The sequence below is a fragment of the Pseudophryne corroboree genome, chromosome 9 (assembly GCF_028390025.1).
Source record: "Pseudophryne corroboree isolate aPseCor3 chromosome 9, aPseCor3.hap2, whole genome shotgun sequence".
NCBI classification, from domain to species: domain Eukaryota; kingdom Metazoa; phylum Chordata; class Amphibia; order Anura; family Myobatrachidae; genus Pseudophryne; species Pseudophryne corroboree.
This window is the reverse complement of record NC_086452.1, coordinates 279,667,757-279,687,007: the sequence shown is the minus strand read 5'-3', so window position 1 is coordinate 279,687,007 and position 19,251 is coordinate 279,667,757. Positions and strand designations below refer to the sequence as shown.

Sequence of the window (19,251 nt, the reverse complement as noted above, 5' to 3'; positions counted from 1 at the left end):
AGTTAGGACCTGGCGTTTACCAAACGCGACGGATAGGAACAAATCATGTGACCAGCAGCAGCACAGTACAGACACAGTCTTTCCCGTAATCTTCTTGACCGCTCCTCAGGAGTTAAGCGGGACCTATTCACTTGCATAGGGTCATCTGAAGTAAAGGAAGAAGGTTGTACTTGAGGCATAACTCGGTGCTTGCGAGGATCACCATGAGAACGTTCTCTTACTCTTTCACGTAAACGTAGATCCAACTTTACACACAAGGAAATTAAAGATTCTAATTGCTCTGTGATATCTCGGGTAGCCAGTTCATCTTTTATACGATCAGAGAGACCGTGCCAGAATGCAGCAACCAGTGCTTGATTGTTTCACTCAACCTCTGACGCCAGTGTCTGGAACTGGATGACATATTGTCCCACGGTGCGTGTTCCCTGGTGAATCTGGAGGATATCAGAGGAAGCCGATATTGTACGCCCAGGCTCATCAAAGATATGTTTGAATGCGGCTACAAAGTCTGTGTAGTGGTTTAGCAGTGAATCTGCTCGCTCCCATAACGGGAAAACCCAATTCAAGGCAGGGTCAGTCAGGAGAGACACAATGTACGCAACTTTGGTTCTGGGCATCGGGAAATTGTGCGGCAGCAATTCAAAGTGAACTTCACATTGACATCAAACTTACTTGGTGTAGGAAGATGGAGACTAGATCCTAAACCAGTAGCATCTGGAGAGCCTGAAGCTGTGGCACTGGAAACTGAAGCTGGAGTCGCTGGTGCAGCTGGAACAATAGAACTTGGCAGAGATTGTTGTAAGGTATCCAAGGCGAGAAGACATCTCTTGTAAAAACTGTATGATCTGCTGTTGTGCAGCCTCTGTACCATTGAGTCGTGAGATTAAGTTCTGAAGAGCCCCTGCTCCCACACTCTGACCACCATCCGGGTCCATGGACCTTGGACAAACTGTTAGATCTGTGGTTATGTCTGTCCCCGAAGGGGGCACTAGTGGGTCAGTGGTGGTGTGATAGAGAAACCGAGGAAGCTGTAAGATATTCCTGTGCATGTGCGCAGTGATGTTTATTAAATGTTCACGAGTATAAACAGTAATTGAAGCAGATGAAAACTTGAGATGAATGGTACAAGAAATGCTGACAATGATGAAATAAACAGTCACATGTATTTAGCTGGTCTGGAAACCAGTGCAGTAATTAGGCAATTAAATACAGGCAATGAACTAGTCTGGAAACTAGTATTGTAGCAATCAGATGGTGATCACTTCCACAGTTGGTTTGGAAACCAGCAGCAATACTCCACACAGTCAGTTTGTAATGCAAAGTCCACAACCAAGCAAGGTTATGCAGGAGACAACTTGAAACACATATGAAGTGGTTGTATTAAGTGCCAGATGCCATAGCACAATGCTGAATGCAAGTTAACCATACACAGGTGAGGATAATGAATAGCACCTGAAGAAAGTCTCTTACTGAAAAAGGTGGAGGCTGACTGTAGCAAAAGTTGGAGCTGAAGTAAATGCTGGGACCTGTAGTTCCACAGGAATACTAGAAATGGGAGATCACTTGAAGATGCCAGAAATAGGAGATCGTTGGAAACAGGAGATTGAAGACTGGAGACTGGAACTGGAACCTGGTGATTGGAAACTGGAACCAGGAGATGCTATGCAGGAATGTGATGCGTTTTCCAAGGTGATGAGACTCAGCCGATGCTCTGGACTTATACCCCCTGGTCGGCAGTCATTGGAAACTTGGATCATGTGAGCAATCACAGCGCAGGATTGGGTGCTCTCTGGTCATCTGACCACAAGTGTCATGGCGGCGCCCATGCTGTACTGATGGCTGGTACACAGGAGGGCACCCATAGAATGGACTTCAGGGGTTCACCACAATAGTGGGTACTGCGCTCCGCAGACAGGATGCTCATACAGCCGCAGACTGGGGCCGTGACCTCCGGAGGCCTGCACACCAGCGCGCTGGTAAGTGAGACATAACTGATTGATGATTCCTGACAACCATTACAAATTAGTCGGCAATGTATAAGATTCTTCTCATTTGACAAAGAACCAACCCTAAGATAATTCAACAAACTAGCATAACACTCATCATCAGCTTGTAGCATATTAATTTTTAGTTCAGTGTACAGTATTTGAAGAATCTCCATAGATTAACATGTTCAATACAACCTATTGACTTTCATTCTACAGAATGCCTTAAATTCTAGAACACATGACGACCTTTAACAGATGTCAACTGCAACAAATCTCCAAATACTAAAACATGCTTGTTTCCAAATAAACAATCATCTGAACTTTTCATAACTTGTTGTAACCTCAAATGAATAAATGACAGCATCAAATTTGAAACCATGCTAATCTCATCAATAATTAGAAGAACTAAAGGTTTCAGTATTTTTCTCAAAACCTCAAAACTATCAGCATTGCGATCCCGATACTCCATATTTTTTTCTATGTTCTACAGGTAAAAGAAGCAGACGATGCAAAATAACTCCACCAACATTATGTGATGCTAATCCAGTTGGGGCAGCAACACAACATGAGCCAGATTTACCAGTTTCTTTCAACACAAAGAAACATACCGCATTAATAAGGAAACTTTTACCTGTACCTTCAGAATGTGTTAATGGAGACCCTGGGGCAAATTTATTAAGATGGGAGTTCTATTTAAGATGGGATGTTGCCCATAGCAACCAATCAGAGTCCAGGTATTATATTATAGAAGGTGCTAGATAAATGAGAAGTGGAATCTGATTTGTTGCTATGGGCAACTTCCCATATTAAATAGAACTCCCATCTTAGTAAATTTACCCCCATGTGGCTACCTAACATATGTATTCTGCTGAAGCACCACGTTGTGCTGCCCATAATGGATCTACCTTACAAGTAGAATGAGCAGTTACATTAGCCTGAACAGGGAGATCAGCTTGAGAGTATGCTTCTGAAATTTTCATCCGAAGCCACTTCGCCAGTGTCTGCTTATCAGCAGGCCATTCTCTCTTCTGAAATCCATTAAGAACAAAGAGAGTGTCTTTCTGATGGCACTGGTACGATTCACGTGGATCCTTAAGTCACTGACTACGTCTAACGATGCATCTCCTGCAAAAAGGTCCGGCCCCTGGAAGACAGACTACAATTTCTTCGTTAAGGTGGAATTTAGACACCACCTTATTAAGATACCCAGATTTGGTTCTGAGAACCGCTCTATTCTGGATACAAAGTCAGAAATGGAGGGCAACATAACAATGACCCTAAATCTGAAAACTCTTCTAACTGAAGCAATAGCCAGTAGAAAGAGAACTTTAGCTGTCAACCATTTAACCATTTAAGATCCACTGTTTTTAGTGGTTCAAATGGAGCAACTTGAAGGGCCTTTAGGACTAAACTTAAGTCCCAAGGCACTGTAGAAGGAAAAAAATGAGGTTAAATGTGCAACATTCCCTGGGAAAAAAAATGCACATCCTGCAGGTTAGCAAATTTCTTTTGGAACCATACAGTCAATGCTGACACCTATACTCTCAAGGAAACCACTCAGAAACCTTTATGCATTCCTGCCTGAAGGAAAGCTAAGACTCTGGAAACTCTGAAAACCAAGTGTCAAAGTTTTGATCACTGCACCATTGAATATAGGCTTGCCATATTTGGTGATAAATGCGAGCTGAGGAAAGTTTTCTTGTTCTGAGCATGTTTTGTATTACCTGTTGTGAGAATCCTCTTGCCTTCAGGATGGAAGTCTCAATAGCCACGCCGTCAAAGACAGTCGATCCAGGTGTTTGTGATGACCAGGACCCTGAGACAGTAGATCTGGACGTTGAAGGAGTAGGAATGGATCATCCATCGACATACTTTGTAGACCTGTGTACCAATGTCTTCTGGATCAAGCTATTAGTATCACGGCACCCTTACCTTGTCTTATCTTTCACATCACCCTGGATTACAAGGCGATTAGTGGGAACACATGAGCCAGATGAAAAGTTGACAAATCATCCACAAAGGTCACTCTTTGTTCTTGACCCATATGCAGAAACTTTGTTGTTCTGACGGGGATGCCATGAGATCTATCTCATGGTAACTTCCATTATCTACCAGAGTGTTAGGCGCCGCGTTGCCCGGCGCCTAGCAACTAGGGACGCCATGCGCGCTGAGCCGCCGGGTCCCTAGCAACGCTAGGATGCCGTGCGCGCTGAGCCGCCGGGTCCCTAGCAACGCTAGGACGCCGGGCGCGCCGAGCCGCCGGGACCTTAGCAACGGGGACGCCACAGGCGGACCGCGTTCCCCGTTGCTGGGTTAATTAATTAAGTGTGCACACATGTTTCTCTGGTCGTGCAGCAAGGCAGCTGCACGACATTTATTGTAATCAGGTTCTGTACTCTGATTGGAGGATTCCCTGCTAAATGCCTTCTCAGGAACTCACACAGACGCTGGTGATAGTTTCCTGCATGCTGCTCATGTTTGGTGAACGTCTGTTCCTGGTCTGCTGTGCCCGGTCGTTCCAGTCCTCTGAGTTCCTGAGTCTTGGTGTTTGTCATCTCATCCCAAGGAGTTCTCCTGGTCCTCAGTTACCTGTGACATTCTATAGAGAAACTCGTTTGGTTTCGTGAGTGGCGGCTCTGCCGCGTGCTGCGGCCTAGGCCGCTTCATATTGTTTTCTGGTTTTGGAGCATTTGCGGAGGTATTCGCTTCCACAGTCCTCTCCGGTACTCGGCGGTGCCGTGTAGGAGAGTGGACAAGTGGAGTATTTTGGTTGTTCTTTTCCCTGGCGGTAACCCACGCATACTTTAGTTTTAGGTTTGTTAGTAGCCCCTGGCCTTGTTGTTTAGTTAGAGGGCCCCTTGTTATCACCCTGTCTCGGTTCACTCTTTGTCTCTCATTAAGACCTGAGGGGGCATCGGAGTTGGGCAGACGTAATCCGCCCTTCAAACGCGGCTGCCATGGGCCCAAGAAACCATAGTCTCGCAAGAGTGTACTGACAGCACGGGCGAGACAACGGAGATAGGGTGCCAGGGGCTATTCCCATTCCTTTCCCCATTCCCAGCATTACGTTCTGGTATGCAGGTCCCTTCATATGAGATCACCCCAGACCTGAGTATTAGAATCATAACATTATCACCGGCCCAAAACTTAAAAAAAAAAAAGGGGAGGGGTTTAAATTTTTCCCATTCTGTTTTGGTGAGAGTAAAAACCGGCTTCATGAATCCGGCAGGGTTAGGACCAAATCCCGGTCAGCTTTTGGTTAACCAAATTCAAGAACTAACTCAGATGGTTCAGGACCTTACTCTTCGGATGAGATCGCAGGAAGATCTTTTGCGAGCCTCCCCGATGGTGGTCCCAGAACCAAAGATGCATTTACCCGATCGTTTTTCGGGTAAGCGAAAATATTTTTTTTAATTTTAAAGAAGCTTGTAAGCTATATTTTCGTTTAAGGCCTAGTTCCTCTGGTACTGAATCTCAGCGGGTTGGGATTATTATGTCATTACTCCAGGGGGATCCACAGACCTGGGCGTTTGGGTTAAAAGCTGAAGATTCTGCTTTGTTATCAGTAGACGCCTTTTTTAGATCATTAGGTTTGTTGTATGATGACCCAGATAGAGAGGCGTCAGCTGAGAGTCACCTGCGTGCTCTTAAACAAGGTAAAAATCCAGCAGAGGTGTATTGTACCGAATTTCGCCGTTGGTCGAACGACTGTGGCTGGAATGACCCGGCCCTGCGCAGTCAGTTTCACCTCGGTTTATCTGAACTTATTAAAGACAGTCTCCTTCAGTACCCTGCTCCTGAGACTCTCGATAAACTCATGGAGCTTGCTATTAAAATAGATCGTCGTCTCCGAGAGCGGAGGGCTGAAAGAGGAACAACTTTTAGGCCTAGTCCTTGTGTTTATACCTTTCCAGAGGACGTCGAGATGCCCATGCAAATGGGTCTCTCCCGGCTGTCCCCAGAGGAAAAAACCAGAAGATTAAGTTCTGGTCTCTGTTTGTACTGTGGTGGTAAGGGACATATTGCTCGCAACTGCCCGAACAAGTCGGGAAACGCTCTGACCAAGTGAATTGTGAGGGGGTTCACTTAGGTCTGCAGCTTATCTCCTCAAATGACTCTCTCTTAGTTCCTGTTAAGATTTCCTTTGGCAGCCTCAGTTCATTGGTGTCGGCCTTTGTCGACAGTGGAGCTGCAGGAAATTTTATGGATTTAACTTGGGCTAAGGCCTTAGGCATTCCACAGATACCGTTGGATAAACGTATCACCATGCACGGGTTAGATGGGGGTCCACTTTCCAATGGGATAATTACTCACCGCACACCTCCAGTATTACTTACAGTAGGAGCCTTACATTCTGAAGATATAGAATTCTACCTTACACATTGTCCGGCAGTTCCTGTAGTTTTGGGTCACCCTTGGCATGCCTTTCATAATCCCACCATTGATTGGCGGTCCGGGGAGATTTCCCAATGGGATCCTTTTTGTGTTAAGGAATGTATTTCTTATCCAGTCCGGGTTGCAGCAGTCGTCCCAGAACTTATTCCTGTGGAATATCAGGATTTTTCCGATGTGTTCTCCAAAGGCAATGCGGACATTCTGCCTCCCCATCGGTCCTACGACTGTGCAATTGAGTTAGTACCAGGTGCCACTTTGCCTAAGGGGAGATTATATGCCCTGTCCGGGCCAGAAACCACGGCCATGAATAATTATATTCAGGAAAGCCTGAAAAAAGGTTTTATTAGGCCTTCAAAATCTCCGTTGAGTGCAGGATTTTTCTTTGTTGAGAAAAAAGATGGGTCGCTTAGACCATGCATTGATTTTAGGGCTCTGAATAAGATCTCTGTGAAAAACACCTATCCTTTGCCATTAATTTCAGTGCTTTTTGATCAGTTACGCTCCGCCGTGATCTTTTCTAAAATTGATCTTAGGGGAGCTTACAACCTCATCCGAATAAAATCTGGGGATGAGTGGAAGACGGCTTTCAGCACTCAGTCGGGTCACTATGAATACCTGGTGATGCCGTTCGGCCTGTCTATTGCTCCGGCGGTTTTTCAAGACCTCATTAACGATGTTCTCCGTGACTTCCTTGGGAAGTTCGTGGTCGTTTATTTAGACGACATTCTGATATACTCTGAGTCTATGGATCAACATGTTACCCAGGTGCGTCTGGTTCTTCAAAAATTACGAGAGAATCATTTATATGCCAAGCTTGAGAAGTGTGATTTTCACATCACAGAGGTGTCTTTCTTGGGGTACATTATTTCCCCCCAGGGATTTTTCATGGAACCAAAAAAACTCCAGGCCATCCTTAATTGGGCGCAACCCACTAATTTAAAAGCAATTCAGCGCTTTTTAGGGTTTGCTAATTATTATAGACGGTTCATTCATACTTTTTCTGACCTGGTCGCTCCCATAGTAGCTTTGAATAAAAAAGGAGCGGATCCCTCCAATTGGTCACATGAAGCTGAGTTAGCCTTCCGGGCCTTGAAGCAGGCCTTTGTCTCGGCTCCTGTCCTCAGACATCCTAATCCGGAGCTTCCCTTTATTGTGGAGGTTGATGCCTCAGAGGTTGGAGTGGGGGCTATCCTTTCTCAGGAAGATCCGGAGTCTCAGGAGTTACATCCTTGTGCCTTTATGTCCAGGAAATTCTCCTCCGCTGAATCCAACTATGACGTTGGTAATCGGGAATTACTGGCAGTAAAATGGGCTTTCGAGGAATGGAGGCATTGGCTGGAGGGAGCTAGGCATACTATTACTGTTTTTACTGACCATAAGAACCTGCAATATATTGAGTCAGCTAAACGGCTTAATGCTCGGCAGGCACGTTGGGCATTGTTTTTTACTCGTTTCAGGTTTATAATCACCTTCAGGCCTGGTTCCAAGAATACGAAAGCTGATGCCCTGTCACGTTGCTTTCTTCCGGTTCACAATAGCAATCCTGTTACTACCCCCATAGTTCCATCCTCAGTCATCCGGGCAGGCCTCACACAGGATTTATTTACTCAGTTAAACTAGCTTCAACACCAAGCTCCTAGACTTACTCCTGCTGGTCGTCTTTTTGTTCCTGAATTTTTGAGAGGCACTAGGGTATATTTACTAACATTCGTATTAGTACCGATTTTGAGTGAGATTCATCACGAATGACATCGACAGTGTATTTCTGCAACTTTTTGAATTTGTTACGCCTCATTTACTAAGCTGTCGTATTTGTATTTCTAGTGTTGTCCGATGTCGATGTCATTCGTGTTTTTTTCGTTATAATGCGGCCGATGTTGTGGTTTGTCGGCCGTGTTCTTTGGGTTTTTTTACGACTGCGTCACATGTCGGTTACGGCAGTGTTTGTCCGTTCACGTCCGCGTTTTTTTTTCTAAGTTTCGTTTTTGGCACTCGTCCGTGATTGGTTTGATTCGTGATGGAGGAGTGTCTGTGCACATTACTATAAAAACGCCCCAAACCGACCGCACCTCGTGGGTTTAGCTAGTGGAGAGGAGAGAGGAAGGTGTATTAGGAGTTGGTGAGTTTGGTGGAGTTTTTGGTGGATTTGGAGCGGAGTTTTGCGATTGTTGAGTGCTGTACTGTGTGTGTAAGTAGTATTGTCATACTTGTTGTGTAGTTTTTTCAAAGTTTGTCTACTTTTTTGTCCTTGTTTTTTTCCCCAGTCTATTGTCATTGTTTGTGTGTGTGTGTGTGTGTGTGTGTGTGTGTGTTGGGTGTGTAGTGTGTAGTGGTAGTGGAGGAGTGTGTTTTCTGTTTTTTTTTCTCTGTGTTTTTTGTAGTTTGTGGGGATTATGTCTCAGTCAGAGGTCAGTGTGGTGGAGGAGGTTAGTGAGAGGGAGGAGGTGAGTGAGAGGGAGGAGGTGAGTGAGAGGGAGGAGGTGAGTGAGAGGGAGGAGGTGAGTGAGGTGGAGGAGGTGAGTGAGGTGGAGGAGGTGAGTGAGGTGGAGGGGGTTAGTGAGAGGGAGGAGGTTAGTGAGGAGGAGGAGGGGGTGCCTGTTGCTGCGTTCTCCAGTGATAGTGATGGTGTTGTGGCTCCGCAGCCACGCACCACTACCAAGACTGGGCGCAATGTGAAATTCAGCTATGCTGAAAACATGGCTTTGGTGCGGGAGCTGATGAGGCATCATCGGCAATTGTTTGGGCAGGATGCTGCCAAGGTGTCCTCACGTAGGAAGTCTGTCCTGTGGGGAAAAGTGATAGCGGCAGTTAATAGTGAGGGTGTGGTGAGGCGGACTGAGGACACGTGTCGCAAGCGCTTTTATGACATCAAGCGCCATGTCAAGGCCAAGGAGGCCAAATCAGCCCGCCAAACCGGGGGTGGACACCCCTTCTGTGCTAGTTATTGGGATTGGGAGGAGCCTGTGCGGTCCCTTATTCCTTCCGAAGAGGTTGGTGCGACTCATGTTCGGGATTCGGACCAGCCAAGGCAGGATGGTGAGTTTGTTTTAAATATTTCAAACTTTTTTTTTTTTTTTTCAATTTTAATGCTGCAAATTGTTCTTGTCATTTTTAAATTTGTAACATTGTGTTGGTGATGTCATGCAGGCCTGTGCAACCTGTAGCTCTAAAGGTGTTTCCAAACTACAAGTCCCATCATAGAAGTGCAAAATATTAATGTTTCTCTTTTCACATAGGTTCTTCTTCTGCCAGCCGCCCTCCTCTAAGGCGCCCATCACAGGGCTCTGTGAGTTTGCCAAGGAGGCCAAGCAAGACACGTCGTGTGGAGTCAGAGTCTGCGGCTCCATCATCACCACCCCGGCGGCGCATCTCCGCAGTGTTGCCCCAGCCACCACAGGCAATTTTGGCAAGTCCACAAAGTGATGAGCCACAATCACCTCAGCTGTCTGGTGAGTAAAAAAAAAAAAAAAATTAATGTTTAATACAAATGTTTACCAGGGGCAACATCACCATTTAGAAACATAGGCCACCTTAACACATTTGCATGGTTCTTGAAGATTTCACAAATAAAATATAGTTTACTATTAATTATTTTTAAAAACACTGACTGGCTTTAGCAATTAATGAGTGTGTAACAAACCACATTTACTGCCTTGTGTGTGTTTCTCAAAAGGAAGGGGCATACACAATCTTTAAATGCATTAATGTAAAATGTTGAAAGATCTTCGTGTTTCCCATATCATTATGGCTTAGAGTCTGTGAACAAACAAATTTATTGAAAAATTGTGTGGTGTAAATTAGAAGGCACACACAGGCGTGCACAGAAACTGAATTGCGGGTTTCGCACAGGACTTCCCCCCCCCCCCCCCTCCACGGCATTATAGTGTTCACACACCTCCCCTGTCCTGGATATAGACTGCTTACCTGGTCCGCTCCTCTGGGCCGTCCAGGTGAGCAGTCTATATCCAGGACAGGGGATGTGAGAGAACACTATAATGCTGTGGAGGGGGGGAAGTTCGGAGCGGAACCCGCCAGTCAGTCTCTGCGCACGCCTGTGAAGGCACATATGTGTTTCTAAAGGAAAGATTCCTAGTTATTTTGTGCACAAAAAATGTGAAACATTTTCATGAGTATTATTAAGTAAGCCATGTTTAGGACAAGCAAAGAAATATAATTTTAACTAAATAGTGGCTGTTGTCAACCCCATACAGAACCACCCATCATGGTCGAGGACGACCAGCAGGAACCTGACCAACAGCCTACCATAACCCTACACCTGCAGCCTGTTGATCCTACCCAGCCAACCCAGCAGCAGGATATGCCACTAGCATCCGTAAGCCCCCAATTGATTCCAACTCCACCCCAGCAACAAATGTCCCCTGACTTTTGAAACAGTTGAGCCACACAACAGGTCCAAAACACTGCCTACCTGAACACACACACACAACACCTTGCCAGTCTGCCCCATCATCTTCCTCGCATTAGTCAGAACTCGGGCAGACTGATTGTTCAGGTAGGCAGAATCGCAACTTCAATGGAGCAAATCAGGGCGGACAACACTCAAATGCTTGCCAATTTAACTAGAATAATCGATGAGCAACAGCGGCAGCAACAAGCCCTAATACAAGTAATCCAGCACAACCAAGTAGTGAACGAAACTTTGTCTAGAATTATTGCCAGCCACACTGCCACAAATAATCAACTTAATGCCAGTATTCACAACCTCAGCCAAAGCATTACTGTGATGGCAGCCCAACAAGTCAGCTCCAGCTCCGGAACGACTACCCCAAGCCAAACCCCAGTTACCTCCCCTGTTCGACGCTCAAGCAGAACATGGGCCAGCGACCCTGGTCAAACCTCTGCACCAAGCACACACAAAAAAAAAAAAAGAGGAATGCTTGAAATTTGTGTAACACAATAAATAGTTTGCTATTGTATTCCCAAAAATTCCTATGTCTGTGGCAATCATTTTAAAACACGCTATGTGTGTATGGTTTAATGGGGTAATGAGTGACAATGTTTTTTTGTTTTTGTCTAAAAAACATGTACAGACCAGTATAAAGAACAAACACTAACGAACAAAACACACATTCACACCTACAATACATTTAATATAAGTGGTTAGTCAAGGTGATTTAAAAATAAATAATACTTACGGGTAAAATAACGCAGAATAACTTTTTGCCTTACCTGCCTCCCTACATCTGTACTCACACTGTCACCAGATGTTTCTAACTCCTCTGCTTGCTGACTGTTTTCTTCATCATCATGTGGCAGATGTTGTTTCAAACACAGATAATGAAGAAAACAGCAGCAGAACACAATCCTAGTCACCTTTGAGGGACTATACAACAAAAGCCCAGCAGATTTATCCAGACACCGAAACCTAGATTTCAGCACACCAAAACATCTTTCTATCACGTTCCGCGTAGACTTATGTGCATGATTGTAACTGTGTTCAGCAGGAGAATCAGGTTGGGACAATGGAGTAAGTAGCCAAGAGTAGCAGCCATAACCACCATCACCTGAAATACAGATATATCCAACATTAGGACATGTGTATTATGTTTTTTTTTTTTAAAAATAGAAATTTGAAGTTAACACACATACACACAACACACTTGGAACATACCCAGCAGCCAGCCATCAGGCATTTGTCCGTCCTCAAATTTATCGAAGAGAGATGACTGACTGAGGATGAAGGAGTCATGGCAGCTGCCAGGGTAACCTGCAACCACACTCATAATTTTAAGATTTGCATCACAAACCACCTGGACATTAGTGGATTGGCCCAGATGTCTATTGGTATAAATATATTGCCTGCCCCTAGGTGGTCTCAGCTCAATGTGTGTGCAATCTATGGCACCCAGCACATTGGGCATGCCAGCAAGCTCATAGAAAGCTACCCTGACTGCATGCCACTGCGACTCCTGGGTAGGGAAGCAGATAGAGGCATCTATATGGGGTTCCAAGACATCCAAAACCTGAGTGGACATTAATAAATATAAGGTGAGTGTCATAATCTTTATTCAATACAATACTGTGTTCTAAGACCTAACAGAAGCAACACTTAGACATAGACGTGTATGTATATTTCAACTCACCTGATTCAAATATTTGGAAAAGGTGGGCTGGGAGATACCAATGACGTCGCCTGTCACAGCCTGGAAGCTCCCAGTAGCCATAAAGTGCAACACAGCCAGGAGTTTGTGCAGGCCTGAGACAGAGCGAGAGCGTGCTGTCTCAGGGTCTAGGCCCAGTTTGACAAGGTCATACAGACGGAAAATGTTGTTTCTATTTAGCAGAAACATCTGTATGACCCTATCATCAGACAATGCGTTTAAGTTTAAACGCCCCCTAAAAAAACGAGGCTGGCGCAGCCTCCGCGGCACCTGTACAACCTGCTGACCATGTTCACTTACCATCCACAGTCTAACGGGCAAATCGAACGAGTCAACCAGTCATTAAAACAGTACTTGCACTTGTATTCGGCCAAACTCCAGAATGATTGGTCCGAGTTTCTTCCTTTGGCCGAATTTGCTTATAATAACTCTTGTCATTCCTCCACCAAGGAGTCCCCTTTCTTTTCAGTCTTTGGTTTTCATCCTAGAGCCAACTCTTTTTTCCATCATTCTCCAGTTTCCTCGTTGACCTTAACCTCCCACCTCAGAGCAATTTGGAGAAAAGTGCACCTTGCCCTCAGAAAAGCGGCCTTCCGAGAAAAGAAGTTTTCTGATAGGCTCCGACGTCCTTGCATTTTTAAGGTGGGAGATAAAGTATGGTTGTCTACTCGCAACATCAAGCTTCGACAACCCTCGGCTAGATTGGGACCCAAATTTATTGGACCATTTCTTATCATTAAGAAGGTCAACCCAGTTGCTTTTCGGCTACGCTTGCCAAGATCTCTCAGAATTGGAAATACCTTCCACTGTTCCCTGTTGAAACAATATGTTTCTTCCAGGAGATTTCCTCAGAGGACCTCCCAGGATAGATCTCCAGTGGATGTTCAGGGACAACAGGAGTTCTTGGTAGAGAAGGTTTTAGATTCTAAAGTGTCCCGGGGCCGGCTTTATTTTTTGGTTCACTGGAAAGGCTATGGTCCGGAGGAAAGGTCTTGGGTCCTGGATAAGGATCTACATGCCCCTAAACTCAAGAGATTATTTTTTCAGGAATTTCCTCAGAAACCTGGCTTTAGGGGTTCGTTGACCCCTCCTCAAGGGGGGGGGGTACTGTTAGGCGTCGCGTTGCCCGGCGCCTAGCAACTAGGGATGCCGTGCGTGCTGAGCCGCCGGGTCCCTGGCAACGCTAGGACGCCGTGCGCGCTGAGCCGCCGGGTCCCTAGCAACACTAGGACGCCGGGCGCGCCGAGCCGCCGGGACCTTAGCAACGGGGACGCCACAGGCGGACCGCGTTCCCCGTTGCTGGGTTAATTAATTAAGTGTGCACACATGTTTCTCTGGTCGTGCAGCAAGGCAGCTGCACAACATTTATTGTAATCAGGTTCTGTACTCTGATTGGAGGATTCCCTGCTAAATGCCTTCTCAGGAACTCACACAGACGCTGGTGATAGTTTCCTGCATGCTGCTCATGTTTGGTGAACGTCTGTTCCTGGTCTGCTGTGCCCGGTCGTTCCAGTCCTCTGAGTTCCTGAGTCTTGGTGTTTGTCATCTCATCCCAAGGAGTTCTCCTGGTCCTCAGTTACCTGTGACATTCTATAGAGAAACTCGTTTGGTTTCGTGAGTGGCGGCTCTGCCGCGTGCTGCGGCCTAGGCCGCTTCATATTGTTTTCTGGTTTTGGAGCATTTGCGGAGGTATTCGCTTCCACAGTCCTCTCCGGTACTCGGCGGTGCCGTGTAGGAGAGTGGACAAGTGGAGTATTTTGGTTGTTCTTTTCCCTGGCGGTAACCCACGCATACTTTAGTTTTAGGTTTGTTAGTAGCCCCTGGCCTTGTTGTTTAGTTAGAGGGCCCCTTGTTATCACCCTGTCTCGGTTCACTCTTTGTCTCTCATTAAGACCTGAGGGGGCATCGGAGTTGGGCAGACGTAATCCGCCCTTCAAACGCGGCTGCCATGGGCCCAAGAAACCATAGTCTCGCAAGAGTGTACTGACAGCACGGGCGAGACAACGGAGATAGGGTGCCAGGGGCTATTCCCATTCCTTTCCCCATTCCCAGCATTACGTTCTGGTATGCAGGTCCCTTCATATAAGATCACCCCAGACCTGAGTATTAGAATCATAACATTATCACCGGCCCAAAACTTTAAAAAAAAAAAAGGGGAGGGGTTTAAATTTTTCCCCATTCTGTTTTGGTGAGAGTAAAAACCGGCTTCATGAATCCGGCAGGGTTAGGACCAAATCCCGGTCAGCTTTTGGTTAACCAAATTCAAGAACTAACTCAGATGGTTCAGGACCTTACTCTTCGGATGAGATCGCAGGAAGATCTTTTGCGAGCCTCCCCGATGGTGGTCCCAGAACCAAAGATGCATTTACCCGATCGTTTTTCGGGTAACCGAAAATATTTTTTTTAATTTTAAAGAAGCTTGTAAGCTATATTTTCGTTTAAGGCCTAGTTCCTCTGGTACTGAATCTCAGCGGGTTGGGATTATTATGTCATTACTCCAGGGGGATCCACAGACCTGGGCGTTTGGGTTAAAAGCTGAAGATTCTGCTTTGTTATCAGTAGACGCCTTTTTTAGATCATTAGGTTTGTTGTATGATGACCCAGATAGAGAGGCGTCAGCTGAGAGTCACCTGCGTGCTCTTAAACAAGGTAAAAATCCAGCAGAGGTGTATTGTACCGAATTTCGCCGTTGGTCGAACGACTGTGGCTGGAATGACCCGGCCCTGCGCAGTCAGTTTCGCCTCGGTTTATCTGAACTTATTAAAGACAGTCTCCTTCAGTACCCTGCTCCTGAGACTCTCGATAAACTCATGGAGCTTGCTATTAAAATAGATCGTCGTCTCCGAGAGCGGAGGGCTGAAAGAGGAACAACTTTTAGGCCTAGTCCTTGTGTTTATACCTTTCCAGAGGACGTCGAGATGCCCATGCAAATGGGTCTCTCCCGGCTGTCCCCAGAGGAAAAAACCAGAAGATTAAGTTCTGGTCTCTGTTTGTACTGTGGTGGTAAGGGACATATTGCTCGCAACTGCCCGAACAAGTCGGGAAACGCTCTGACCAAGTGAATTGTGAGGGGGTTCACTTAGGTCTGCAGCTTATCTCCTCAAATGACTCTCTCTTAGTTCCTGTTAAGATTTCCTTTGGCAGCCTCAGTTCATTGGTGTCGGCCTTTGTCGACAGTGGAGCTGCAGGAAATTTTATGGATTTAACTTGGGCTAAGGCCTTAGGCATTCCACAGATACCGTTGGATAAACGTATCACCATGCACGGGTTAGATGGGGGTCCACTTTCCAATGGGATAATTACTCACCGCACACCTCCAGTATTACTTACAGTAGGAGCCTTACATTCTGAAGATATAGAATTCTACCTTACACATTGTCCGGCAGTTCCTGTAGTTTTGGGTCACCCTTGGCTTGCCTTTCATAATCCCACCATTGATTGGCGGTCCGGGGAGATTTCCCAATGGGATCCTTTTTGTGTTAAGGAATGTATTTCTTATCCAGTCCGGGTTGCAGCAGTCGTCCCAGAACTTATTCCTGTGGAATATCAGGATTTTTCCGATGTGTTCTCCAAAGGCAATGCGGACATTCTGCCTCCCCATCGGTCCTACGACTGTGCAATTGAGTTAGTACCAGGTGCCACTTTGCCTAAAGGGAGATTATATGCCCTGTCCGGGCCAGAAACCACGGCCATGAATAATTATATTCAGGAAAGCCTGAAAAAAGGTTTTATTAGGCCTTTAAAATCTCCGTTGAGTGCAGGATTTTTCTTTGTTGAGAAAAAAGATGGGTCGCTTAGACCATGCATTGATTTTAGGGCTCTGAATAAGATCTCTGTGAAAAACACCTATCCTTTGCCATTAATTTCAGTGCTTTTTGATCAGTTACGCTCCGCCGTGATCTTTTCTAAAATTGATCTTAGGGGAGCTTACAACCTCATCCGAATAAAATCTGGGGATGAGTGGAAGACGGCTTTCAGCACTCAGTCGGGTCACTATGAATACCTGGTGATGCCGTTCGGCCTGTCTATTGCTCCGGCGGTTTTTCAAGACCTCATTAACGATGTTCTCCGTGACTTCCTTGGGAAGTTCGTGGTCGTTTATTTAGACGACATTCTGATATACTCTGAGTCTATGGATCAACATGTTACCCAGGTGCGTCTGGTTCTTCAAAAATTACGAGAGAATCATTTATATGCCAAGCTTGAGAAGTGTGATTTTCACATCACAGAGGTGTCTTTCTTGGGGTACATTATTTCCCCCCAGGGATTTTTCATGGAACCAAAAAAACTCCAGGCCATCCTTAATTGGGCGCAACCCACTAATTTAAAAGCAATTCAGCGCTTTTTAGGGTTTGCTAATTATTATAGACGGTTCATTCATACTTTTTCTGACCTGGTCGCTCCCATAGTAGCTTTGACTAAAAAAGGAGCAGATCCCTCCAATTGGTCACATGAAGCTGAGTTAGCCTTCCGGGCCTTGAAGCAGGCCTTTGTCTCGGCTCCTGTCCTCAGACATCCTAATCCGGAGCTTCCCTTTATTGTGGAGGTTGATGCCTCAGAGGTTGGAGTGGGGGCTATCCTTTCTCAGGAAGATCCGGAGTCTCAGGAGTTACATCCTTGTGCCTTTATGTCCAGGAAATTCTCCTCCGCTGAATCCAACTATGACGTTGGTAATCGGGAATTACTGGCAGTAAAATGGGCTTTCGAGGAATGGAGGCATTGGCTGGAGGGAGCTAGGCATACTATTACTGTTTTTACTGACCATAAGAACCTGCAATATATTGAGTCAGCTAAACGGCTTAATGCTCGGCAGGCACGTTGGGCATTGTTTTTTACTCGTTTCAGGTTTATAATCACCTTCAGGCCTGGTTCCAAGAATACGAAAGCTGATGCCCTGTCACGTTGCTTTCTTCCGGTTCACAATAGCAATCCTGTTACTACCCCCATAGTTCCATCCTCAGTCATCCGGGCAGGCCTCACACAGGATTTATTTACTCAGTTAAACTAGCTTCAACACCAAGCTCCTAGACTTACTCCTGCTGGTCGTCTTTTTGTTCCTGAATTTTTGAGAGGCACTAGGGTATATTTACTAACATTCGTATTAGTACCGATTTTGAGTGAGATTCATCACGAATGACATCGACAGTGTATTTCTGCAACTTTTTGAATTTGTTACGCCTCATTTACTAAGCTGTCGTATTTGTATTTTTAGTGTTGTCCGATGTCGATGTCATTCGTGTTTTTTTCGTTATAATGCGGCCGATTTTGTGGTTTGTCGGCCGTGTTCTTAGGGTTTTTTTACGACTGCGTCACATGTCGGTTACGGCAGTGTTTGTCCGTTCACGTCCGCGTTTTTTTTTCTAAGTTTCGTTTTTGGCACTCGTCCATGATTGGTTTGATTCGTGATGGAGGAGTGTCTGTGCACATTACTATAAAAACGCCCCAAACCGACCGCACCTCGTGGGTTTAGCTAGTGGAGAGGAGAGAGGAAGGTGTATTAGGAGTTGGTGAGTTTGGTGGAGTTTTTGGTGGATTTGGAGCGGAGTTTTGCGATTGTTGAGTGCTGTACTGTGTGTGTGTAAGTAGTATTGTCATACTTGTTGTGTAGTTTTTTCAAAGTTTGTCTACTTTTTTGTCCTTGTTTTTTCCCCCAGTCTATTGTCATTGTTTGTGAGTGTGTGTGTGTGTGTGTGTGTGTGTGTGTGTGTGTGTGTGTGTGTGTGTGTGTTGGGTGTGTAGTGTGTAGTGGTAGTGGAGGAGTGTGTTTTCTGTTTTTTTTCTCTGTGTTTTTTGTAGTTTGTGGGGATTATGTCTCAGTCAGAGGTCAGTGTGGTGGAGGAGGTTAGTGAAAGGGAGGAGGTGAGTGAGAGGGAGGAGGTGAGTGAGGTGGAGGAGGTGAGTGAGAGGGAGGAGGTGAGTGAGGTGGAGGGGGTTAGTGAGAGGGAGGAGGTTAGTGAGGAGGAGGAGGGGGTGCCTGTTGCTGCGTTCTCCAGTGATAGTGATGGTGTTGTGGCTCCGCAGCCACGCACCACTACCAAGACTGGGCGCAATGTGAAATTCAGCTATGCTGAAAACATGGCTTTGGTGCGGGAGCTGATGAGGCATCATCGGCAATTGTTTGGGCAGGATGCTGCCAAGGTGTCCTCACGTAGGAAGTCTGTCCTGTGGGGAAAAGTGATAGCGGCAGTTAATAGTGAGGGTGTGGTGAGGCGGACTGAGGACACGTGTCGCAAGCGCTTTTATGACATCAAGCGCCATGTCAAGGCCAAGATGGCCAAGGAGGCCAAATCAGCCCGCCAAACCGGGGGTGGACACCCCTTCTGTGCTAGTTATCGGGATTGGGAGGAGCCTGTGCGGTCCCTTATTCCTTTCCGAAGTGGTTGGTGCGACTCATGTTCGGGATTCGGACCAGCCAAGGCAGGATGGTGAGTTTGTTTTAAATATTTCAAACTTTTTTTTTTTTTTTTCAATTTTAATGCTGCTAATTGTTCTTGTCATTTTTAAATTTGTAACATTGTGTTGGTGATGTCATGCAGGCCTGTGCAACCTGTAGCTCTAAAGGTGTTTCCAAACTACAAGTCCCATCATAGAAGTGCAAAATATTAATGTTTCTCTTTTCACATAGGTTCTTCTTCTGCCAGCCGCCCTCCTCTAAGGCGCCCATCACAGGGCTCTGTGAGTTTGCCAAGGAGGCCAAGCAAGACACGTCGTGTGGAGTCAGAGTCTGCGGCTCCATCATCACCACC

General features: G+C 45.9%; 1 long non-coding RNA gene across 2 annotated transcripts in view; it reads left to right on the top strand.

Moving 5' to 3' along the window:
• LOC134956959 (uncharacterized) overlaps window positions 1-19,251 on the top strand; it is a 326,835-nt gene extending 307,584 nt beyond the window's left edge. The window contains exons 2-4 of one of the 2 annotated variants that reach the window (XR_010186335.1): window positions 9,620-9,832; window positions 10,595-10,716; window positions 19,131-19,251. This is a non-coding gene — a long non-coding RNA (uncharacterized LOC134956959). Of the gene's footprint in view, window positions 1-9,619; window positions 9,833-10,594; window positions 11,265-19,130 lie in introns of those variants that run through there. The other variant, XR_010186334.1, reaches the window with a different exon arrangement.